We start from the raw sequence: 8,024 nt of genomic DNA, 5'->3' as shown, positions 1-8,024 counted from the left end.
CTCCTATGCGGATCACAAAAATAAAAGAAAAGAAATGCATAGTTAGTCATTAAGAAAACTCTCTGGAAGGAGGACGCAGCGTCCACCATAGATTTTCTTATTGATTGTAAGAAACCCTTGTGGAGTGGGACGCTACCCTAGTTGTGGTCTTCTTTTAGTTGCTAAAAAGATTCCTAAGTATGGGACCCTATACTAATTAGCATGGGTGTTGTACAATCTTTATTTTTTTATTTTTTTCTCCCATGGATTTTTTTCCTTTTAAACCACTAACCAAGTTTTATGAGTTGATATCACCACACAAAGTTCTTCAACACAATCGATTTCATCCTTGTTAGAGATCTGGCGAGTTTTTTCACAATACTCTTCAATAGTGATTTATCTTGCTTATGTTGATGAAATAAATTTATGCTTGAACACCAAGCACACAACCAATAATGTACAACCCATTGGTGCCTGACTTCTTCACCATCCACTCAAAATTGTTATTAATTGCAAACCTAGCCGCTACTTGTCTCAATTCTTCCTAGTTTTTTGTACAAATTTCCAAGCTGTATTTCCCATGATTCCTTACTTTGTAAAGAAGTAATAAGCTCATGATTTTTTATTATATCGTCCTTTGTCCACGTAGTAGCTTTGAACTTGGTACAAACTTTAAATGATGAGAACATTGAGAACTATGCATGGCGAGGAGGAGCATGTTCTTCTGATCTACCTTGTCGGCTACTACTAGTTCCAAGTGTATTACGATTTTCAATACAGGGTTTTCGTTGTCTCTGTGCACCATGGTTGCTCGGTGCACACTTTAACCTCAAGGAAGGTACCTCTACGACTTCATCATCTACCAAATCATGTTTGTCATCCATATTCAAATCTATAATAGGATCATTATTGTAGAAGGGAGCATCAAACTCCTCAAAATGACTAAATCCCGTCGCTTTCTTGTTATTAATCTACATTGGTAGGAACCTCCTCATTCACACCAACACCAACATATGTTTCAGGAACGAAAGACCCTACCACACTTTGAGGGAAAGGATTAGTAGGTAGGGTAGGCTCCTAATTCTCAACTTTTGTTACTTTGGTCACAAATAATAGCATAAAATCTATGTTTGACATTGTTGTCGTCACTAAAAAAATGTTCTTAGTTGGCGTTCTTTCTTAATAACCTTTGGCAGAACCATTTGCCCCTTTATGTATAAGGAACAAATCTCATATTTCAAATCATACGCCAACGGATCAACCTTCAACTCTTCATGTATGGTTGTATATCAATTTTATCGTCAACAGCAAACTGTCTTTGGCTTTATAAACTCAATTAAAACACCCAACACCTTAAACACTATCGTATGATATAACAAGAAACACAGTCGATACTGCAATTTCGTACCAAAAAAGTAGGTTAGTTAAGAAAAACCCAAAAAATTATCAAAAACACTAAAAGGCGACAAACATATATATCATCGATTAACAAGTGACAAACAATCGATAAATTATACGAAGAAATTAATTGAAAAGTTCCATAAAATCATTGATAAAATGTCGACAAACAATCAATAAATTCAAGCAATAATTAATTGGACGATTTTAGAACATCAATGATAACATGTCGACGAACCATCGACATACCATCGATATAAGCGTTAAACACATGGAAGAAACAAATTATTTTTAATTATCGATAAACTATCTCCAAACTATCAAAAACATGTCCACATAATGTCAAACAACAGACTAAGAATAAGTTATAAAAATCATCGATACACTGTCGACATACTATTGATAAATACATTTTGCATGCATTAACATATTTTTAGTTGGGAATTTAATGCTAATTAATGTTAGATATTTATTACTCCACCTTCCCAACAACTTTTCAGGTCTATAAAAGCAAAATTTATTTCCTAAGTTTCTAGAGTATTCTTCTCTTCTAAGTTATATATGTCTAATGATTTTAGTTCTTCGCTCCTATTTTCCTCTAGTAGGGATGAGTTTGATTCTGATGTGGGAGCTTGATCTCCAAAGTATCCTCATACTTTCAATATGCGTAACAGACAAAGCCACGAAGAGTAGGTTTGTAGAATAATGCATCATTATTGGGCTAGGCCAGAGAGGAGTTCACTATCTGACGAAGACTGACTTGAAGACTTATATGCCAATGAAGCAAATAAGATCCCTTTTCGTGTTCTTATCGATGTTGAATGTAGCGTCATCCAATTGAGAGAAAAATGTAGGAGATAATATCATCGCATTCAGGAAAGAGAGCAAAGAGAATGTGAGAAATAATTTGAATATGAAAGGGTGGCAAACGAGAGGAGGTTGGAACGCAACCGAAGAGATGGTGTTCTCTTTTCTCTTCCAGGGTTCCTCGAATGGTGCTGTCGTTGCAAAATGACCGTGGTTAGAGATGAACTAGTGATGCATGGGTCATTGTGCATGTATTGCATGTATCACCCTGACTTTGAAGACTTTTAAATTTTATGTTTATGTATTGCATGAATCACTCTAACTCTTGAGATTGTTAAATTTAATGTTTAGGGGTTACTTTTAAAATTTATAATTGTTATCCTGATCGTTTTGTCTTTATTTATGTTTTAAAGTTTTTACTCGTGTCATTAATTTTTTTAAGGGAGAGGCATATATCGATAAACAATTGATATGCCATCGATATCTAATCGATAAATAATTGTGAAGTTGAGAAATTGAAAATTAGACAAAACTATCAACATTCAATCGACAAACCATCGATATTATTGATAATTAATCTACAATCGATATACAATCGACAATTCATGCTAAAAGCTAATTTTGGCAAATTATCGATAAACTATTTAGAAACTATCGATAATGGTGTTCACAAACCTCGACTTACTTATTATTGACAATATCTCGACATACTATTGAGAAACCATCGATAAACCATAAAAAGCCCAGTAACTGCAAGAAAACCAGATCTCGACCTTTCAGATAAAAAACAACAAAATAATACCAATGCAAACCAAATACCATACATATATAACATAAACAAACAATATACTTTTTTCAATGTTTAAGAAATTGTTACCAAAATACTTATCCATTAGGGTGAATGATTCTTAAGATTGAATGGTCACCACCGAAGGAGAGATAGGGAGCTGAGAGATTGTGAGAGATTGTGAGAGAGTGAGTTGATGAGAGATATGAGTGAGATAGAGAGAGAGCTGAAAGATGGATAGATATGTGTTTGAGAGAGAGAGAGCTGAAAGATGGATAGATATGTGTTTGAGAGAGAGAGAGAGAGAGAGAGAGAGAGAGAGAGAGAGAGAGAGAGAGAGAGAGAGAGAGAGAGAGAGAGAGAGAGAGAGAGAGAGAGAGAGAGAGAGAGAGAGAGAGAGCTGATTTTGTTTTTTTTTTTTTTAAAAAAAAAAAAATAAATAAGGAGAGAATATGTAAAAAAAAAAGAATTATTTTGTATAAATTAGTATGGGTGTATTTTTAAGAAAGAAAATGAAATTTCACATTATAAACTGTAGATTGTCATATACAAAATAAATAACACGCCAAGGACAATAATGACACCCAATAATATAATTGCCTTTTAAATATAGGTAGAGAGAAATGGTATCTATTTAATGAAAGTATCTCTTTATAAGCTTTGAGTAGAGGCACTCAACAATTTAGGGTTCTTTTGATATCAAAAACAAATATAGTTTAGCACATTATACCTAGGATTCGTAACCTATAAACATGGAATAAAGGACATAAAACCCTAGACTAAACAGCTAGACTCTATATATAAATCTATACATTTTGCGCTGTAGCTAGGGATCTTCAAATATTATTAATTCACTCATACTGGCCCGCTGGATCACACAAATCAGTTTTTATTTATTTACAAAAGTAATTATAAAGGGAAATATTTCTTTCCAAAGAAAAAAGGTCAAGGTAAATATTGTTTGAGGTATGATGAATAAATTAAAATAATAGCACGGCTAAAATAATAATAATTTACATAAAGATAAGCTAGTTTTATTATATTAATTATAAAGTTCACAAATAACCATAGTATACAAGGGCTTTGTACCCAGATAGCAGCTTGTATATATTACACACATATATACATACATATTCCAGGTCTTATACAGCATATATATATATAAACAATCAATATGGAGACTATACTAATTAACCAAATTAAAAGCTTTTAATAACTTCATCAATATCTAACAAGTCATTTCCCACTTGTCAATATCATATGTTTATAACGAGTATATATGTATGATGCAGCTGGCATTAATTTATCGGATGAAAAGGTAAACAAGAAATTCACCGGCCAAATGGAAAATTTTCCCAGAAACGGCCACTATATATGTCCATATGTGATCAATTATATGGACAAAAATAAAATAAAGATGCTTTATTAAAAAAAATTCCATGAATTACATCGATGCGATGGATGTAAATATATATAGAACTATGTATACATAATATTAGAAAATTTTAGTAATTAATGTTTTTTTAGTGAGTTTAATTATTGGATACCTTTTTCCGCTTTCTGTTCATGAAAACGTTTCAAAATTAAGACCATGCAAAATGGTCCCCCATAGTTAATAAATAAATAAGCTGATAAAAATGGTTTTTCCTTTTGTTCATATAGCTAGAGATTGAGATAGAGATCATGATAGATATATACACAATATACACAAACATATATATATTAAAGGTCCCCCACCACTAGCTTGTCCCTCTCAATATATTTCAGTCTGAGGTCCCATTGTCCCAACCTATATATCTATATAGTTAAAAAGCTATTAATGCTTTCTTTGTAAATATATGTAACTTACAATAATCTCTCTGTCAAAACTGCATGAGATGAGAGAGAGAGACTGCCTAGCTAAGTCTCCTTTGGCGTGACAATATTCAATTTGCATCACTTTTGGGGACCACAACTGCTACTTAATTAATTAATTCTTACGTTTTTTCTTTCATCTTTCTTTTCCTCTACAATAAGGGGAAACAAATTGATTTAAATTATTGTTAATACTAATTTACCTTTTAATTAGCTGTTATTTAGTTCTACTCATTATTTAATATAATTTCTTTTATTACTTCAGAGCCTCTATATATACCCCCTATTTCATCCTTTCTTCTCCCATATCTCTCTCCGAAAACTATAACCCTAGATAAAATATACATATATATATAGTTTTTTTTTGGTTAAAATTGATGATATCTAGTGCTTTCAATAATAGTTGAAGCTGCCAGCATGATCTTAACTTTCCTCCTTGATGAAGGAAGATCAGATCATGTGGCAGTTTCACCTGTTTCTGGTGGCATGAAAAAACCCTAATCTTATCATGAACCCTAAATTAAATAAACTCCCTATACATATATTTTTATATACTCTTTTCAGGGACGTTATAAGACATCTTCCGTAAAATCTAGGGGAAAGGGTATGTAATTAATTAATATGTTTGTTCAGGCTAATTATCTGGGCTCTTCTCCATTTTTCTCCTTAATTTACATGTATATATATGTGTGTTTTACTGTTTTGTGTTATGTCAAGTGATTAAATTTTTATTGTTGCTTTAGGGTTTTGAGATGAATGATGATAAGATTTTTATTTTCTTTTCTTTTCTCAGTTCGATGATAACAAGAAATCTCTCACAGGCTTTAGATCTGTTGGTTAGTGATGCCATGGTAATTTTCATGTATCCAATGTCCGTTTTTTTTTTTTAATTTTTAATTTTGTTAAGAATTTTTTATCCTTAAGTTCTCTCTAAGATATATACATATATATACACACACATAAAAAACATAGGAAGAATACTTGTTATGTTATAATGTTTTTTCCTCTCTTTCGATCGGAAAAAGTTCTTTTCAGGCTTTAGAGCATTATTTCAGAAATAAGTATCACCTGTTATAAATATATATGTTAGAATAAATAAATACTGTAAAAAAATAAAGTCCCTTGCTAATATAATGTATAAATAAAACAGATTGGTAGAGGGGTTTATCTTCTTTCCCTCTATATAGATGACTAATTTACTAGGGTTTCATTCATGTGAGGCTAGTGAAATGAGAAATCCGACTAATTATTACCAATGATGTATAATATATATAAATTTATGAAAGATCAAGCATATGTCTCTAGCTGTAGACATGGGGATCAGACCATTGTGTACCTTATAAGCTTTCCTTAGAATGTACTTTTAATTAGTCAAACATGTGTACATATATATATTTGTAGATATAAATTCAACAGAAGAAGTACTATCAGTGATTAACCTGCTTGAATATCATATTCACGAATGGATGTCTCCTTGAAAGTTTTCAAAACGACCTGATACTAGTGATATATGGTATAATATATAATGAAGTACTGATCAGTACTTTTATACTCTGACAATAAGTAGATTTACACAGCCACGGCAATGGAGTTCTGAAACTTGTTCCCTTTTACAAGATTCTTTTCAACCTACATTTATGTATAATAATATAAATGTTTTTCCTATCTTACATTCATAGAATATGTTCATTTGTATACTTTTCATATATACTTTGTTTTTTCTCACTATATATACCTCTTCAATTCATTATAAACATACATTATGGTTTATCTATGATGATTTAGAAAATTATTATATGATATATAAAATTAAAAGTCGGTCCCGAACAACTTAATAAGACAATGCTTGAACACTATTATGGGTTTATGATTTAGAATGAGCTGTAATAATTGGTCAGATTATTGAGTACAAGCTATAGTTAGTAAAAGATAAATGTTTAGAGACATCTTGTAAGCACATATTGATGTACTTTAATATGGGATCTCACACATTTTGATTTAATAAATTATATATATCTGTATGGCTCGGATACTTGAAGTGCCAAATAAAGATTGAGAGTAAGCAAAATCATGGGATCCATGGATTGCTTTTCTTTCTACTTCTTGTTTTTTTTTCCTTTAATTTGCTGGCACATGCATATAATGTTTGTTCTAATTATGATGGGTATTTCTATGATTTCACACCAAGGAGATTTGAAGTTGGAATCACCCTACCTCCCCCCATCTCTTGGATACTAATTGTATATTTTCATAACTTTTGAACAGCTAGCACAAAAAAACCAGAGTTACCATTATAAGTGCAGGTTCTATTTATCTAAATACATAATTGTTCTTGTAAACTAATAATATATATTGTAATAGCTATTACATTTAATACACATAAATTAAACCTTCATCATATACACGATTTATATTAACCCCATATGAGCTTATTCTCTCTATCTTTGCATATGTTTGTACCTATGTGTATATATATTTATAAATATACATTACAATACATGATGAACTATGTTTCTCCATCTGGTTGCCATTTTTGTTATCTGTATTTAATTTGGAGGTCTGACAGAAACGAAGCTCCATTATATATCTTCCCAAGATTCGCCTCAAGTTTTCAAATTTCTCTCGTCCTGATATATAAGCATGCGCTATAGTGTGTGTTCAATTTTAGTTGTCAACTACTACTGCAACTATTACTATAACTACTAGCTAGTCACGAGTAATAATGTCATATATATATATATATATATATATAAGTATAGTTGCATTGCATTATTAACTGGTGTGGAGTTGTCGCGTACCATTTATTAAAGATGCTCCTCGTATAGGGGGAACCAACCAAAAAGATAAAAAGGGTTGCTGTGTTGATGGAGATTGATATATATGCAATGTCATTGTATGATCATATAAAGATTCAGGGGGTACGAACCTTCCTTATTTTTTATATATATTCCATTTAAGGTTTTCCGGCAGCTTTGGATAATACACATCTACTCTAAATATTAATAATAATATTAATTAATTAGAAAACAATCAGCTTTCGTCTGAGAGGTTATATTTTATTTAATAATAATTAATTATAAAATTATATCAAATTTTAAATTTTAATATTTTTATATAATTTTTTTAGTAATGAGTAACTATTTAAAATTCTATTTTTTTAACTCTTAATATTACAAGAAAAATATATTAATATTTTAGA

At 30.9% G+C, this 8,024-nt stretch overlaps 1 long non-coding RNA gene across 1 annotated transcript; it reads left to right on the top strand.

Moving 5' to 3' along the window:
- The first annotated feature begins 4,563 nt into the window (after nt 1–4,563).
- LOC115722038 (uncharacterized) lies at nt 4,564–7,765 on the top strand. Its single transcript, XR_004012762.2, has 2 exons — nt 4,564–5,429; nt 5,619–7,765. It is a non-coding gene; the product is annotated as an uncharacterized LOC115722038 (long non-coding RNA).
- Nucleotides 7,766–8,024: the final 259 nt, after the last annotated feature.

The sequence above is a fragment of the Cannabis sativa genome, chromosome 9 (genome assembly GCF_029168945.1).
Source record: "Cannabis sativa cultivar Pink pepper isolate KNU-18-1 chromosome 9, ASM2916894v1, whole genome shotgun sequence".
NCBI lineage: Eukaryota > Viridiplantae > Streptophyta > Magnoliopsida > Rosales > Cannabaceae > Cannabis > Cannabis sativa.
This window is presented reverse-complemented; position numbering and strand designations above follow the sequence as displayed.